We start from the raw sequence: 19604 nt of genomic DNA on the forward strand, positions 1-19604 counted from the left end.
GCTAACGAAACCACTGTAACGCACGCAGCGTCGCGTTTTCTTCACAGCCCAAAACGAAAACGAAACTAGTAGTGGCAACGAAGCAACATGCTAAAACAATGGACAGTGTGATCACCGACGGCAGCGACGTGCTGTGATTAATTTTCAACGCACCCAGGAAAACAAAAGTCGGACTTTTAAGTGATGAAAGCAGCCAGATCTGTTCGCATGGGACAGAGCTTGTGTGAAGTGTGGAGCGGTACAGAAATCGTGAGTTTTAACCCTGAAAAATAACCCACTACAATGCTGGAAAGGGCGGCATATTGTTTCCACGAAACGCAGTCTAATTAAATATGAACATGTGGATTAGTTGATCTTCCTCAAGAAAAATTTGCCCTTCAAAAAAAGATATGGACAGTGATGAGCAATAAAAAATGAGGAAGCACGGGCATAAGTGAATGACTTTGCTGTGTATTAGGTTAAAGTAATGATTACTGACCTGTCTAAAATGCTATGTTTTTATTCCCCCAATTATACCAGTCGTAAAGCATAATTTATTATTTATTTATGATAACACTAGCAGGTTTAATTTTTTTTTCAAGAGCTGCTGCATATAATTAATATTTTTTGTTTGTAAGATGTTTACATTGAAAGTTTGCACTTAAATTACTTACCTCTTGTGTTAAAAACACCAGGAAATACAGTAATTGAATTACTGCACTTTATTGTTGTCTGTGACTGGAGTTTTATTGTATTCAGTCCCATCCAACAAAATGATGGTCATATAGTAAGCCTTATTTATTTTCTCATAAAAAATAAAACATAACATTGGTATCAAATTTTGTAAATTTTGCTATTAAAAAATATGGTCTTTTTTATATTTTTAAAATACTGTACGAACACACACAACAAATGTTTACTATCGTATCGTTTTCACTCTGTATCGAACCGTATCGTTCTTAAACTGTATCGAATCGTATCGAATCGCTGGGCTTTAAAAATGTATCGTTTTCACTCTGTATCGAACCGTATCGTTCTTAAACTGTATCGAATCGTATCGAATCGCTGGGCCTTAAAAATGTATCGTTTTTTAATCGAATCGTAACCTGTGTATCTAGATACATATCGAATTGGCTTCATGCCAGAGATTCCCAACCCTAAAAAAAAGCATTTGAAAACTATTTTTCTTGATTGAAACAAATTTTTCCATTGAAGTAATGTTGTTTTGCGTTTGGGCCACATTTTGGCTAGGACATTTGTGTCTTTATTATTCAATCAAATAAGTTGCTTCAAACAAAAAAATATATATAAAAAGAAAAACTTTGCACATGTGTCAATCACCGTTTACCAAAGCCTGAGAGGGTTTGAGTAGACTCACTATGAAGCATTTAATAAAGCCAAGCATTTTCTTACTACTTTATTCTTGTTTAAAAATAATTCGGTGGGGCAGTAACATGTTTAAAACTTACCATAATTCTTACATTTTGAAGTGCTTGAAAACCATTTATAAATGATACTTTGGTGAAAAAAGTGAAAAAAACATGTCTTATACTGTATATATATCTTTTCTCCAATGTAAAATCTGAATAAATGCATTGAACACGCACAAAAAATGGGGGGGGGCGGTTTTCACTTATTGCGGCGGGTTCCGGTCCCCATTAACCGCGAAAAACGAGGGATCCCTGTATTTCTGAAAAGCTTTAAGAAGCAGGACTCATTCCCACCACTTGTCGGGCCGGTGTTGTGCCGACACCGGCCGTCAGCTCAAATCCAAGCCGAAAAAAACGCATCTCCGGCGGACGACGGGAGCGATGTGAGGCACCCCCTCCATCCGAGAGCATGCCGCTTAATTTGACTCAACAGTGTGTTTCTTCGTTTATATTACCGCTAAATACACAAGCTTGACGCCAGTTTAACGGGAGCTATTTTTTTCATGGGAGATTTGGCTAGCTCTGGCAGTGTTCAACGCAAGCTGCAACGAGTGGCAGTAACTTTTTTATATCGCAAAATGTGAAAACGATTGAAACCATTACTCACCAAATTCAATCTGCTGGCAAATACAGGCAAGTGTGTATGCTGCGCTCTGGTCTGCCCCGGTGTGGATAAGGCCTGCTTTTTGTTTTCGCAGCTTTGCAATGCAACCAAAGGCTCTCCGAGCACTCCATTTACAGTAAGGAGTGCGCGCATTTGGAATAATGGAACGCAGCTTGGGTCGATGATTGGTTCTCGTTAGCGAAGCATCTAGAAGGATTTGCTGACTGTGTTCTTAAGTGTTCAGTTTACGTACTAAGTTAATCACATGATGATAATAATAATAACAATTAAATAAAACCTCCCGACCCCCCCCCCCCCTCCTCCCAAAAAGAATTTCTCCTCGGATCTACGCAATTCACGTAGGTCGCCCTTTTTGACTTCAAAACGGCGAATTTCGCCGAAAGGTGAGATTTTCATGCCTGGACTTATGTGTGAAATTATTAACATTATGATATTATTTCACGTTATTTTGGTGTTTTGGAGTGACACTGATGGTTTGGTAAACTTGTTAGCAGGTTCTTTATGCTATAGTTATCTGAATAACTCTTAATAGCTATGTTACGGTAACATACCGGCCACGTTCGCATTTCGTTGTTCACGCATCATGTAACATTAGCATACTGTACGATTATTCAGGATGTTGTTCTCTATTGTATTTTTATTTTAAATTGCCTTTCAACATGGCATATCTGTTGTATGTGTTGGATTTTATCAAGTAAACTTCCCCCAAAAATGCAACTTCTACTCCGGTGCGACTTACAGTATATGTTTTTTTTTTCCTCTTCATTGTGCATTTTTGGGCTGGTGCGACTTATACTCAGGTGCAACTTATAGTCCAAAAAATATGGTATGTTATTTACTGTTTACGCTTTGCTGTATTTATTTATTTTTTGTTGTTGTTGCTTTTTCTAAAAAAAAATTTAAATCAAAAATATATATTTAAAAAAAAAAAGAGAAAATACTTTTTTTCCTTTTTTAATGTAAATATTTTTTCAAATATTTTAAAAAGCAAGTTAAAAGTCATTTAATATTTTTTTTTTTTTGATAATTTGAAATTAAACAATTTTAAAATAGATGAAACAATATTCACCTTTCTCTGCCCTTATTTCAAATACATACTGTACATTTTAAATTAAATTTTAGAAAAAAACTTTTTTTTCTCTTTTAAACAAAAAATGACATTACTGTTTAAATTGAAAATAAATGATGAGAATATTTACATTTTCCCCCCATTTTTCTTTTATATTGAAAAATTCATCAAAAAATAAGAACATTTTGCTATGAACTCATTCACTGCCGTTAACGGTGACAGGCATCCAATCAATTTGGACTGGGAGGGACTGCTAGGGATCATTTGATTGCTGCTAGCCCCTCCCAGTCCAAATGGATTGGCTGCCTATCACTATCAATAACAGCCTATGAGTTGAAAGAGTATTACGCCAATTCTGAGGTGTCTCTAAATGATTAACCGACATTGGAATCGTTGTCAACTAATATGATAATCGACTCGTCAATTAGTCGAGTAATCGTGGCAGCCTTACACACCAACAAACAAAAATGTTACAAAAATGGGGACATTTTCATTTCCATCTTATTAGAAGAACATTTAATTGCTCTCCTGACCACGTTAGTAGCATAAATGAACAAAAATACAATTATCTTTGGTAAATAGACCATTTTTTGAGCAATTAAGTGGAATTGGAAAATTTCCCGTGGCGCACCTGATGACAAGTCACTGAATACTAATGTGCTTCAAAACAACAGATGGGAATCATTGGCTTAAACAACATAAACAAAAAAACAAGCAATCTAAGCTCCCCTCGGTCGAGGAACGCATGTATAGAAATGTGCTGATTTACACCAAAGCTGAAACACTTGAGCAGCTGCAAGGGGTCAAGTGTTCCAAATTCCCTTCCGTGTCACTCGGTCTCCCACTTCCTGTTCTCCTGGCATCATCCACCCACACACATACATATGCACACCCTTCACGTCCCTGGCTCACTCTTCGACTTGTGCGTATTGATTTTGCTATAAGCGCTGTCCCGGTTGCGACAGGTTAGCGTAGACGGACAAAGGCGGACTTCATCAAGCGGCGTTAAACACGGGAGCCATGTCCTCAATAATCACTCCATCACACAAAAGACGGCGAGAGCAGGATATAGAAAGACAAAGAGAGGATTCACAGTGAAGAGTGACAAGAAATCTGTGGGAAATGGTTCCAGAAGAAATTAAAAAAAAAAAAAAAATACAGAAATTATGAAGCTGAATTTTCTCAATTGACATTACAGAGAACCCAATCTCATTATCAGGGGCAAAAAAAATGAATTGGGATCCTGTTCTAAAGCATTAAAACACAGAAAACCAACTGCGGACATTAATTGTATGTTACTAAGCACTGTAGTGTTTGTGTTTATATCTGCGTAAGTGTCCTGGCATGAGTTGTGGTCTTTTACTGCTCTCTAGGCACTCAACAAATGACTCAAAAAAAACATCAGCAACTGCGGCTTTCCTTTGCTTCATGAGAGGGCATTTAAATAAAATTTAAAAAAACGATCTATCAGGACAACACTGTATATGGGTTAGTTAAACAGTGCCGCCACTGCTATATCGTGTTGTTTTTTTTTTTTTTTGCCTCATCCCATATTACCGGTAAGTTATTTTGAGCAATATTTTTTATCAATTGGGTGTCATAATATTCTTACTAAAATATCATACGTCAGAAAGATGAGCCACAGTTGCACTTTTCATTTGTTAATTTTACAGATGGAGAAAAGCAGAACAAACAGATGCAGGAGCTGATGTCAGCCACAGCTCATGTATAGACACTGGAACACTTATGGCACACGGCATCCCAAAAGACAACAGAATAAGTACACTATATTCTATAAATTTTATGCTGAAAAATAGTGTTTAAGTTTATTTAAAATGACTGTTTTAAAAAGTAAAAGTGTGTTTTACAATAATTTGAATGTATTTCTAACACAGGAGTCAAACCCACTGCCCATGGGTCAGATCCGGCCTGCCAGCCCATTTTGTGTGGCACACGAAAGCCATGTGAATCGGCCATGGTGTTGCCCAAATAAAATTGAAATAAAATGTCTATAGTCCTGAATGATATATGTCATTTCCTATTCTTTCCCCCTTTCTTAAAATTTGCTTTTTAGAATAAACGTTTTAAAAGAAACTACCGTATTTTTCAGACTATAAGTCGCAGCTGGGTATAAGTCGCATTTTTGGGGGAAATTTACTCGATAAAATCCAACACATAGAACAGAAATGTCATCTTGAAAGGCAATTTAAAATAAAAATACAATACAGAACAACATGCTGAATAAGTGTACTGTACTGGTGTCAACAATAATCGATGCGGCGATGCATCCCGATGCAGGCCATGGACGATGCGATTCGATGCGGGCAACAAGCCGAATCGATTCAGCACATATTAAAATATATAAGTCCGTTCAAAAATCTTCCGGTGATGCAATGGATTTTGTTTCCCCATTTGTATTATTATTCTCATGTTTACCTGTAGAGGGAGCTACTGTACAAGCAATGCAGGGGGGACGAGGAACCCAAATCTGCTTCCTCACGGGAGTAACGTCACAGACATGCGCAATTGCGCAGTGGCAATCGAGAAAGCAGAGAGATAAGACATAACAACAATGGCTGAAGAGGAGAAAGAGGGAGCGCGAAAGATTATTGACGCACCATAGACATTGAAAGCAGGCATATGGAGACATTTTGGCTTCTATGAGGTTGGTGGGAAACTTGACCAAACTTATGCAGTGTGTAAAAAATTAAAGGCTGCTACTGTGATGTATTTTTTTTTTTTTTTAAAATATATATTACTATTTTCATTTGACTACAACCAGGAATGACACAAGAGCCTATAAAAAGTTGTTTAATGTCTGACCGCTTGTGTTGCCTCATGATTCGTGTAAAATATGCTTTGCTTTAGCATTTTAATGCATCCCAGGCTTTAATGCATCGTGATGCATTGCTGAATCGAACCGAATCGCTTCGTGGCCCTCTGAATCGAATCGAATCGTGGCCCTCCGAATCGTAATCGAATCGAATCGTGAGGGCAGTGCCGATGCACACCTCTAGTGTACAGTATGATAATTTTACATGATGCATGAACATCGAAATGCGAACATGGCCGGTATGTTAACGTAACATAGCCATTAACTCATTTGCTCCCAGAAACGTATAAATACGTTCTATTTTTAAATGCTTCATCGTCCCAAAAACGTATTTATACGTCTTTTGCGTTTTTTTTGTTTTTGTTTTTTTTACAAGAACCATCTATAGCTTGCGATCTATCTGAGAAGCAAAAAACAAGGCTCCAAATCTATTTTAAAGCAATAAAACTGGCCACTGGAGAGCAGTAGCGCATTTTGTAAGACCCGCAACCCGATTCAACAGCAATGAACGGCCGGGCAGCACGGTCAGAGCGCTGGCGGCATGATGCCAGGCGGCGCTCCGACCGAACAAAACAACCGAGAGGACGCCTGGGAGGCCAGGCGCTGGACGACCGAGCAAAATGAGTGGGACCCCCAGTGCAGCGGCTCGCCGAGCAGACCCTGCAGAGACGCAAAAATAATCCATCTTTGTGAGACAGACAACGATGAGGGAAAAATTTACACGGCTGACATGGCAACAACGGCGTCATCTCAGCGACAAACCGTCATCTCTCAGTAGTCATGTGTATATAAATTGTTACTTTGCTATCAAAAGGTCTATTTGTTAGTTGTTCATGGTATTTTGTAAAAGGAAAACATTATTCTGATGGTTAGGATATAACTAACCCAAAAATAACTTTGTTAAAATCAAAGGTGTGTTTGAAATGTATGCATTTACAAAAAGCTCATTTTCTCCGTTTTTTTCATCAGAAATTGGAAAATTGCTTAAACTAAGCTACAAAATAACATGTGAAATGATATAATAATGTGTTAATAATTTCACACATAAGCCGCTCTGGAGTACAAGTCGCCCCCCCAGCCAAACTATGGGAAAAAAAAAAAAACTGCGACTTATAGTCCAAAAAATACAGTAAGTTACGAGTGATTCACATATTACTGGGTTCTACACCTTACTTTGCTGATTTGTGTACGCTCCACCCAGCCTACTCACATCTCTTTTATAATAAAATTTAAGACCTTGATTGTCCTGATTTTAAATTTAAGACATTTTAAGACTTTTTAAGGACCCCCGGGGAATCTTGACCATTTTTGGGTCAACAAAGTCTCAAACTATCAAAATAGTTGCCGGTTCATTTGGTCTTTAATTTTCGTCGATTAGGCAATTAACTGTCAGCCCTAATTGGCAAACATAATTGACCCTCCAAAGCAGACCATAACTGTAATGTGGCCCAGGACAAAAATTAGTTTGACAGCCTTGATTTGAAGCATTGGGGGGGCGTCATACATTTTTTTCCCCCCCAAATGTTTTTTTGTAATATGGTTTATGTATGGTCAGTATATGTCTACTGTATGTAAGGGGTCACCAAACTTGTTTGAACCCAAAAGCTATTTCTCTTTTACCAATTAAATTTGTTAATCATTTATTTTCAAATCACTTTCAATATTTTATTAATTCTATGTATATATGTGAAAACACTGATCATGTTAATGATTTCTTGCCATAGTTAGGAAACAGATAAATATCAAAGTGCAACACAATTATCTTCTAAAAATCTCTGCCGGTGGTTACATCTTTAAATGACCACTTTCACAACATTGCTCGATAATCACAATGCACCATCACATTTGAGCTATGTTTAGATGCAGCCTTCTTCATAACCCCTGAATTATCCAACATATTTTTGTCAACAACTGCAAGTGGACAAACTGGTTCACTGGATTTATATGAAGGTTAATAATAGTAAAGTGTTACCCTCACAAAACCGATATAGTTGATAAAGTTTCTACCAGATCTAATTAATCTCAACGGGCATTTTTTGGGGTTAAATCCAGAAAAATCTGGTTAACTAGTTCTGAATACAGTAACAATAGCCACGCAGTGTTGTGTTAAAAGTGACTTTTCTTCGAAGAAACTTCACGCTCCATGAAACAACCCTAATTAGTATATTTTTCAAGCTGTCGTTAAAAGGGGAATTTTCATCTACAAACTTCATTATAGTAGTGAGGGCATTGTGGACTTCACCCAATTTATAAGTGTGTGTGCTAGCATGTGTGTGTGCAAGCAGAGCGTTTTCATCTCTGCTTAATCTCCCGCTCCTGATTCAGAGTGTACACTGAGCCGCCTAATAGGATGTGACTGGGGCTGCGGTTAGCTCGCCGCTAATGAGCGCGCCGCTACAGCCAGGGAATCAAAGCGCTTCATCAGCACTCCTAATTACTGTAAACCTCATTAGCTTGCCGGCAAAATATAGCGTCTGGTCTTGCTAACAAAGTGTGTTTAAATAGACATGTAACGCGGGGCATAAGCGGGGTTTATGCCAGAGTAGTTATTTTAGGTATGTAGATAATGTACCAAATACCAACGATAGTACTCATTCTTTTGGTTACATTTTTTTATTAATGAGCTAGAGTATGTTGTATAAAACTGTGTGGTGTTTTGGTGTGCCTTGAAGAGGGTAGTGTTAGCAAGAAAAAAAAATGTATTTGTGAGTTTGCATAGGCATTACAGGTGGGTGTAGGGGGTGACTAACAAAACTGTATTAAGTTGGCTATTAAACCAGCATGCAATCAGCCAATAGTTCTGCCATATTCCACATTCATATATATAGGAATTTCGCTAAGCTATTTTATGGGTTTGGTCATGTGGCAGTCTGATTCATTCTGTTTTGTGCTTGCTTCATATTTTGGATTACAACTAGAATCAAAAGAAAAAAATATGTTAAATGAATAGAGGGGGACATTAAGATAACAATAAATGGAAAAATAATTTGAATCCTGGGAACCAGAGAGTTGTTGTACTGTTAGAAGATAATAGATTTCGCAGAAAGATGAGGCGCGGAAAATGCAGTGAAGTCGCGTCATCATATAAAATCTACGGATCCCCTGTAACACACTATCACGTGTCGTAGTGTTTACGGAAATACGGTGGGGTGGCGCCCCCCCCTTACGCTTTTGTCGCATCTTTTGAGGATTTTGTGCTATCGCAGCCAACTTTTTTTTAGCGACATCAGATTCTTATCAACATACGAAATGAGCCTAGGTCAGATATGAAAAAAATCTGAATAGGACTGTTCATACTGCACAAAAAAAAGAAAAAAAATTCTAATGGATACCTTAACTGTCGCATATGGGCAAGGAAATCAAAACTGACCTTGTTTCCAAGCTTAAGTACCAATTTAAAAAAAAGGAGCTATATGAAAAAAGAAATTGTAATTTGTTTGGGGCCAGACCGCCTAGCTGTAGTTTGGAGTCACAACAATATTAAAGGGAACCACGGATAGAAAGACTTGTAGGCCTTACAAGATAAACATTATGAGTTAAAATATTTTGATATTAAAACTAAGGATGCAACAATGCTCGGTTTTATATAGAACCGTTCAATACGCCCTCTTCGATTCAATAGGCAAAAACATTCAATCCAAATGAAAAGCCCCCAAAATGTATTTTCCGGATTTATTTTTGTCGTCTCTCTCACTAAAATGTCTGGCATAGCTTTGCCTTGAAAAAACTAATTCTGCTGCTAGGAGCCTCCTCCACTCCTCCATTAAACTGCACGAAAGTTGGGAGCTTTGGCGCACAAGGATCATTGCTCGTGAGGAAAGACAGAAACTTAAGGAGGGGGCTTGCCGGCTACAATACCGTCCAGATCCGTTTTTGGGCAGCATTTTGGGAGCGCTGATCGGCTATCCCCACTCGTACATATTAAACACAGACTGTCTTTACTGATACGTATAACAAAGTCCCCCAATATATTGTTGCCGACTTGGCTGTTAAGAATTACCCCGCTTTGGCAACAGACAGGTTAAGACCAAGGGTCACAGAGAGCTAACTCATGGTTAAATGATGAACAATGAGTGGCAAATTAAGAGCGCTGTACTTCAAATTCGTCCTGTTTATGAAAGTCGATTGTCAAATACTGGTGTTGTGCAGTAATGAGCAGACGTGACTCCTGTGGCGTTTGTTAACTTTTTTTAATGCCCGACAGCACTCGCGCGCACACACTAGCTATCACCAAATAGAGAACCTAGATGTGCTACGTTAGATCCCCTAAGTCCCATGCCATTGGCTGCGTGAGCCCAGAGTGATCATGGGACACGTAGTCCATATACTACATCGATGAATTAAAAACCGCCATGACTCAATGAAAGTTAAGCAAGCCAAATCAATCCATACCATTGACTACAGACAATGCTGCAAATATTGTTAATTCAGTACGTAACACAGATGGACGCGGACTACAAACAGGATGTTTTTCTCATGTGGTAAACATACCCGCTAAGAGAGTAATAGCAATCAACAGTGTGCCATGCCTTACTTTACAAACAGTAAAGATTGTTCTCAGCACTCTTATACAAAATTTCTTCAGATCAGTAAGAAGTAAGTATAAAAAAGAAGTAAAATGTGCTACACCGGCGAAATGTCTACAAGAGGCGAATTTGACGCCCAAAGTACAACCGTGCGCTTTCAGTTTTTTTTTGTTTTGATGCACACGGACACAACATATTAATTAAAGATGCTTTAAGAAAATACTTAAACGTAGCAATATCAAATAAGAGTGGTTTAAATACGCTACGTGTCTAATGTGGTCAAAAGATCAACATTCTGCTGTAAAGCTACCCCCATATAATATAAAAAATATAATAGATTTTTTAAATCAATGGCAATATTTTATGCGTTTCTAATAACATATTTTAGTAAAAGTGAACAATTGTGGCTCATTCGACCCTACAAGTTATTAATTCCGAGGTTCCCTTTAAGAATGTAGTCAATCGACATTTGTGTACTTTGGTTTAATATTTAAAGAACTGTAAGGATGCATAGTTTTTTCATCCAATTCAATTGTAGCGCCGTCTGTATAATCATGTTAGTAGTGTCACTGTATGCAAATATAAAAATAATAGTTGATGAAATACTAATTACCACCAAAAATGACTGTATAACACTATCATATACTTCTGCAGCAGAACTATTACTGATCTATTCCATATTCTGTATTCTTTGTAGCATTGCATAACTCGGCTCGAAATTTGTCATTAGTGAAGTGATTATACATGTCATATCAAATTTTGTTCCCATTGCCATTGTGGGGTCGTATTGAACTGAGAAGCAGCGGGGGTTCTCCAAGGCCAAGTTCAATGCCATTTACATGAGAATGGCAATCAATACACTTGGTGCCATTAGCAGTGAATGCAGCTCGTCAGTGATGTGCTACTAATGCTGCTGCTCTGTGAAGCAGCAGGTGTGTGGACAGCAGGTTTCCATGTAGCTATGACTGTTTGTGCTCCCACCCCTCCATCTTCATGTTTGATCAAAGCACTTCCTCTGAGCCCCCCCAACACCGCCTTCTGTCATTCCCCTTTTCCTCCCCCATCATAATTTGACTGATGATTACACTTGTCACTCAAGACAACATGTGGCCAATTAGTCAGAGGGGTGAAAAAGAGGGAAGGAAGGTTGGTGGGCTCCATAGGAAATTTGGGTTTGCAACTTCGTCGCCACGCCTGCACTCAGGTAGGCTTTTTAGTTCTTAGGGTGAGACAAACAAAAATTAGTTTCACTTTCATTTTCTTTTAAGAGAAAAAGCTGCTGCGGCCTTGTCTTACACTCTCCTGGCCACTTCGGAGTCCCTCTCTCATGTTCTGGGGTAATCACCGCCTCATTTAAAGTCACTTTTGTACACTACCTCTGACTGGTGCCACCACAAACTAGGCTTTTATGGTCCTTAATGCGTCTTATAGACACTTTGGCAAGCAGACCGCTACTGTCGCGGATGCACGGATACAGAGGAGGGAGGGCAGAAGGTAGAGGACAGACCATGTGAGGCCAACAGCCATGGCGACTTAACCAGGCTGAAAAAAGGGGGAACGAAATAGGATGAAAGAGGGAGGAATATGGGGAGGCACAACGCTGAAATGGACAGAACATGAGAGCGTCAAAAGAGAGGGGAGAAAGAGGTCACTTAGTCATTCCTTCGACAGGGCCCCCGAATCCGCGCCTCCCCTCTTGTCCGTCTTTACAAGCAAACAAAGGGACAGAGGGGTGCAGTTCTTGTACAGAAGAAGGAGGGGTGCACCCTCTCGATTTCTTATCCATACAGCTACCCCTATAGTGTGTCAATATAGTTATTCTTATTGTGGCGGGAAAAGCCCCAAAAAACGTTTCACTACACAGCAACCCAGTAAAGCAGATCCTTGGTTTACCACAGTTTCGTTTCGTTTCTTAAGACAACTACGACATAACCCAAATACATGTGCTTGTTTTGTTGGCATGCAGCCTAGTCTATCAGCAGTCTTCGCAATGCAGTAGCAAAATCATCGTAACAGTAAATATGTGTATGAATACAGTGTTTCCCCTAGGATTTTTTTAAGCTGCGGTGGTGGGCTGCATCGGAGTCGGACTGCCTCACCATGTTGTGCTACGGCAAAATTGCGTCATATCATGACTTTTTTTCCCCCAAATTTTGTTTCCCAAAAGAACCATGACAAAGATCTATTTGAAATATTTCATGAGCCAGGCTAATATCGTAGCTCTCGGCTACGGTTCATGTACATAAAATGCGTAGCTGATTACCGTTACATTACTCTACGTAATAATACCTTTTATTCGCCCTAATATGTACTACATTAACACAACAATAATAGTACTTCTGTTAATGGACCAATAGCGTAGGTTCGCATAGGGACGTTAGGGACATGACACTAGGAACTTTTCAGGATGCTCAAATTGTCCCCACCAAATTTTAAGCAACCTTTTTGCATTATATAATGAGTTCAGTTATAGAGGTCATTTAGATTGTCTTCACATATTTTGTAAGGATAGAATTGACCCTACCATTATTAAGTTAATGACTTTCCTTATGTTCAGACTTCAAACGCACGTTTGATTGGCAGTTGACTAAATTCCCTTGTTTTCAATCTACTAGAAATAACTGAAATTATCTGCCAGTGCTTTAAGTAAATTTTACTCAGATTTCTTGAAATAAGATTATATTTTCAGATAGCTATTTTTAACACTTATTCTAAACAAAAAATAAATAAATAAACGAATAAAGTTTTTTTTTTATGATATTGTTCAAAACATTATTTAAAAGCATTTTCCCCCTTGATTTTGGTGGAAAATGACCAACCTTTAGATGTATGGGCTTAATTAGAACAAATGGTAATATTTACCTAAAGTAAATTGAATAATCTGACCCATTAATCTGTTAACTAGTCTTTAACACTCAAAACAAGATAGAGAAAATTATTTGAATAGTTTTCAGAAAAATCATCGTATTAAAACATTCTAAATTAGCAGTGTGAAATTTGGTACGTCAATACAGATTTATTTTTGCATTAATCATTTATCCTATCAATTAATTAGGCTCATCTTGGTGGTGAAAAATGTAGCCCAGACCCCCGTTCACCCAATCTGTTGGGTCTTATTACGGTAATGTCCATCCCCAGCAAAAAGTGTACATGGAGGTTATGCTGTTATATCGTCCCTACCAATATTGAGGCCAAACCTACGCCCTTGTAATGGATCCATTTTAAGGAGTAGGAGGAAATGCTAATTGCCGTGTAAAGAAATTTAAAAGTTTCGGTGAGAAAGTGAATATTTTTTTGTTGTTGTTCGTGAACTCCATTTCCACACAAACGCACATTGAGGTACCAATTAGCTCAGCAAGGAGAGTAATTTTTCGAGTGTCCCAGAGCTCGCAAAACTTGGGAAAAAAAGAGCACATTTATCAAGGTTTCATCAGCCGCGATTGCGTATATCCGTCCGCCGAAAAAGCCTGGTAGCAGATATAATAACTACGCCTGCCCCTCTGCCATTGAACGCGTTGTTGATATTAGCGCAGTGGCGCTCTCCCCGCCTCTCGGCGCAATTTCATTCAAACTTGCCGTTCCGTCCAAGACGGCCGTCCACTGCTTAATTTCGCCGAAAAGTCCGATCCAAAATACTGTAATGCCCTGGATGGGGGGGAAGAAGGAGAGGAGTCTGTATTGGCTTACCCACTTTAATGTGGCAACAATAATAAAGAAAAACAATAACAAAATAACAGCGGGCTTCCGTGACATGCGACCGCTATCTCGCTTCCCTCTACGTCACAGTCCCTCCTTCGATCGTCTCTTAAGTGGGCCTCGCAGAGCTACGGACATTACAATACACAATGAATAGGTTGCCGCTGAACCCTTCACACTAGGCTGCCGCTAGTTTGAAATGGCCTTAATTTTTTTTTTTTTTTAACATTTGCTTTGCACGGCGTGGCGGCTTTTATTTTGGTGTGGCGGTGCGCCACAATAATTAATATGTAGGGGAAAGCCTGGAATAGCACATTTAGGTCTTAAGGGAAAGACAACACCTCTAGTATAAATGTCCTACAGGTGAAAGACTGTTGGCAGGGCCGGAGTGGGACTCATTTTCAGCCCTGGAATTTCATGCCTCAGACCGGCCCACTCATTTAAAATAATGTCACTATGCATACACGTGTTAAGTTCAGTGTTCTCTAAAGCTGTGTACTGTAATTCTGTGTATTCCAATTCAGTGCAGGTAATGGTTGTTTAACAAGGTGGCTTTATTTTAACAAGTGCAACACAACATCATTTTGAACAAATTTAAAAATGGATTTAAAAAAAAACTATTAAATGATACATTTGAAAAATTAAGGCTGTCAAACGATTACAATTCTTAATCGAGTTAATTACAGCTTAAAAATTAATTGTAATTAATCGCAATTCAAACCATCTATAAAATATGCCGTATTTTTCTGTAAATTATTGTTGGAATGGAAAGATAAGACACAAGATGGATATATACATTCAACATACTGTACATAAGGATTGTATTTGCTTATTATAACAATAAATCAACAAGATGGCATTAACATTATTAACATTCTGTTAAAGCGATCCATGGATAGAAAGACTTGTAGTTCTTAAAAGATAAATGTTAGTACAAGTTATAGAAATTTTATATCATAACCCCTCTTAATGTTTTCGTTTTAATAAAATTTGTAAAATTTTCAATCAAAAAATAAACTAGTAGCCCGCGATTGTTGATGTCAATAATTACTTACACAATGCTCATGGGTGCTGAAGCCTATAAAATCAGTCGCACCCAAGTGCCAGCAGAGGGCGGCAAAACTCCATAAAACACAATTAACAAGTGGGCATGTCATTGTACTGTCATTTAAATCTGTCTGAGCAGGGCATGTGCATTAATTGCGTCAAATATTTTAACGTGATTAATTGAACAAATTAATTACCGCCCGGTAACGTGATAATTTTGACAGCCCTAAAATAAATTAATAAATAAGACCTTTTCTGCAACATTAAATATTAACAAAATTAGTGCTTACAGATAAAACAAACATAGCAACATAACAATATGAAAAATAAAGAATACGTATTGCACATTGTAACAACTTCTAATGATACTATTATCCATTTTCCATTTCCACTTTAAAAACGCCACGTAATTGATTATATTAATTCTATTGTTCACTCGCTGAACGACATGGCAATCCTACCTTCCAGCTCTGCACCTGTGGTGTGTTCATTATGGCTAATGCTTGCTGCTACATATCCCTTGTGAGGTGCTACAAGAAGCCAAAGTTTCCACAATTACATATTGTCGTATCACACGGTGCAAGTTGCATTTTATTCGCCATCTGACCTTACCACTTTCGTTGTAATCCTCTGTAGTTTGAGGCAGCAAGGTCGTTGCATGAAAAAAAATTGCTATTTTCGCGCATTTTGCCGATTCTTTCACGAGTGCTTTTCTCTTTTTAATTCTTATTTTTCAGCGCCACCCTTGCTCTTTTTATCCACCCGACCACCGAGATAGCAGCTAATTTGGCTCAATACAGACTACAATTAGGGGGCGGAGCTGCATGCTGTATTTTTCGTGTGCGCACGTGAGGATGAGTCTGGAAAAAAAAAAATACTGTATATATATATTTTTTTTTTTAAGACGGCCCACAGGGACAGCGGTAACAGAATGTAAGTTTTACTCAGTGACACTGTCATAAATAAATACCAAACAAAAAATTATAACAGTCTAATTTTTTTTTTTTTTTTAAATAAAACCCGGACCGGCCCATCTGGCCGGCCGGCCCTTCTGGAATCGTCCAGAAGCTCCCGATTAGCCACTCCGGGCCTGACTGTTGGTCAAAGTTATTTACAGTAAGTATGCAAACTGCGAATGATAATGGTATTAATGATGAAACAACTAAAGGTGGGTAATTTGGGATCTTCGTATTTGTTTGGCTAAAATATCACTGGCATCGATAAATTGTCTAGCTCCATATTGGGAAACCCCTTCCTGGAAATTCTGCCCTTTATGTTTTCTTTAATATTGCACTTAAGAGAAATGAAATAGTGTGTTTTTTTACAATTTGTTAAACAAGATTCTTACCTCTGGGATGGACATGAAAAGGTGTAGTTTTTCCCTTAAAACATCAAACAATCAAAGTAAAAGCAGGAAGAATAGTGTTATCTGATTGTGCCTACTTGTGCCCTATGAAAAAATGCACTGAAGCAATGTGAACAGTCAAACTTTTTTTAGAAAACGACAAGTAAAAATCTAATATTGTACTTTTAATTGATTTTTCCAAAACTACAAAAGTATTTGAAATCTTACTGGTTGAGGCAGGATGTTAAACTTTATAAGTGCTTGTTAACCTTCATTTAATTATTTCTGACCCTCATTAGCCACCTTTGAATGCATAAATAAATAAATCCAGCTGGTGAGCACCTACTATGCTGGATTTGTTGTGTTTTGATGCTGTTCTTGCTGGTACAGGTTCAAGAACATTTTTTTAAACAGTGTTTGAATTTAGTGACTGATATCATAAACATAAACTACTTTAAAAAAACTTGCCGAGACACATTTTTAACATCTTTTGTCTTGTGAATGAGGCACAAAAACATGATGATGCTAATATCCAACGTAAGCTAATGGCTGAGCCTGGCTTTTTCCAACAATCTGGATCGAACTGCTGCCCCTTAAAGATCTGTTCAAGTATAATACCATATCATGTCAATAGTACAAATACTGTTAAATATAAAACAATAACACATTTGCTTGGGTGTGCAGTCCCTTCTTTAAAATCTTTAAAATGTTTTGTTGTGTTCTGCGCTAGAGTCACGTTTTTCCAACCAAGGGCAACAATAGCCGACAAAAGGACGTCCGGACGAAAGAGACTGCACAAGAGAATTAGCGGGCGAGAAGGTGGTTGAGTACAGCAGATTAATTTCAGAACAGAGGCCTCCTGCCGAAAAGGAGGATAGAGAGCAGGAAGGATAGAGGGGATAAAGAAATGGGAGAATGCGGAGTGGAGGGAGATTAAACATGTATTCAACCCCCTCACAAAAGGGCTGAGCTACGTTTGGCGGTTATTTGTGTGTGCGGGTCTTAAGAGAGGACGTGTTGGCTACCTTTGCTACGATCGCCGAGCGTGACTCTCATCCACCCTCACCGTGAAGGACAGCAGTGGAAACCCAGAGGTTAATAGGACGCCTTCATTACCATAAATCTTATCAGCTAAATGAAATGGTGGGAGGAGGGGTAGCAGTAGAAGGACCCTTGATTTAGCCGTCCGCTCTCCCGAGGTAAGGGGAGACACCCAATCAAACCTCTGGGTTTTATTGGTCTTTTTTATTAGCTAAATGTACTTGCACATGAGCAGGGTGCAAAAGGTGACAGCCTGCAGCAATCAACAACCAAAAAAAAAAAAAAAAAAAGACTTGAGGGCGGTAAAACTGATTGTTGGCACGTTTATGAGCGCACTGACGGCAAACTGACCGTCCGGAGACTTCAGCTTTTGTTATGAAGATATGAATGAAGTCCCTCTGGCTAGGAGCATGTGGATTGCTTTGCAGAGGCATTGACTAAATCTGACAGGCTTAAGCAAAAACTTGACCCGGACACTCGCCAAATTTTGTAGATGGTGAACATGGTTCTGAGATCTGACAAATGACCATTGACATGTGTACTCTATGAGATACCGTTGAAGTTGTCTTCTGCTTGCATGTAGAGCTGTGTACCGAAAGACTGTGCCTATTGTGTACGGTTTCCAATGTAACCAGTAATAAACAGACTGATTAAAAACTATTTGCATATTTCTTTTAAACGCATGGTATCAGTATAGTATAACACACACACAAAACAAAATGAAATGTCTCAAACATGCCAGAAAACAAAAAAGTTGGTTCAGTTCAACTAACACAATCTCTCTATATCCCCTTCAGTTGGTCACAGCAAAGGCCCAAATGCTACAGTCATTTTATATACAGTAACTCCTCCAAGGTATTTTGTGCCAAGTAGATGTGTGCCAGTATCAGATTCTGTATTGTATGGTATGGTAACCTTAAGCCAAAATATCACAGTTTCACGGTATCAAGGTGTTACTTTGAGATATCTGGGTTAAAAAAAATTAATAAAATAAATAAAAAAAATTTAAATCTTTTTCCATTGAACTTTTTTTTTTCAAAACATATTAGCAATTTGGAACATAAGTATAATGTTAAGTTAAAATGAATAAAAAAAAACAACAACAAAAAACACCACGTTTTACCACCGCTGGACACACTAAACACGCTGGAGTTTACTCTCTTAGCTGGTGGGAAACGTTCATGACCGTGTTTACTAACCTTTAATTTTGTATAAATGTGAAATCATATTGGAGGTATTGCCTCCTCGGCAGCCACCCCGCGCTAACGTGTTTTACATGTCAGTTGGCCCTCCTCTAAGCCGCAGTTACTTTTTTGTAGATGAAGTATTCCCATACCAGCAATTTTGTTTTCATCGATGGGGGGGGGGGGGGGGGGGGTTCAGGAGTTTCACCTCCTCCAGCCATTGTGTAGCACAGCTGACTCACTGACACGGAGCAACATATGACGGAAAATTTTTGTTCTGTTTTAAAACCGTGACGTTTTCATACCATGGTATACTTTGAAACAGGTAATCGGCACATGGAGAGATACAACAATAGCTTGGAAATAAGGGCAAAAATCAGGCTTTGCCAATGGTCATAAAGTAGCAAAATTTCACTCCAGGTGGTCAATTTTCCTCCTTAATTATTACAACAATCATAAATCTTACATTAACTCTTTTGGTTCGGAACTAAAGCACACAAAATTGACTTATCCACCTAAAGAGCTAGAAATGTGATTGGCATGATTAGGGTGATAATATTTTAAAAAGCAACTCATAAAGCTGTTAATTTGTTGTCGCGTCAGTACACTAAGCAAGCAGTCAATAACCAGCAGGAGCTCACAACCTGTTTTTCCAGCCTGTGATTGGTAGCGTGTGGCGAAGCCCACTCAAGGTCCTGATCAGGCCAGGTCACCACTGACCAGGCTTTCTCCAACATCCACGCCCACACACAATATAACAGGATGTCCCCTCCCGTAGAGGTCAAGTACGCTCCAGTTCTCCATAGGTATACGTCATCTGGATGCGAGT

General features: G+C 38.5%; 1 protein-coding gene across 5 annotated transcripts in view; it reads right to left on the reverse strand.

The window, feature by feature from the left end:
* The window catches only part of pou2f2b (POU class 2 homeobox 2b), a 224473-nt gene that overhangs the window by 73015 nt on the left and 131854 nt on the right, over positions 1-19604 (reverse strand). The gene's annotated exons all lie outside the window — the stretch shown is intronic.

This window comes from Corythoichthys intestinalis, chromosome 4 (genome assembly GCF_030265065.1).
Source record: "Corythoichthys intestinalis isolate RoL2023-P3 chromosome 4, ASM3026506v1, whole genome shotgun sequence".
NCBI lineage: Eukaryota > Metazoa > Chordata > Actinopteri > Syngnathiformes > Syngnathidae > Corythoichthys > Corythoichthys intestinalis.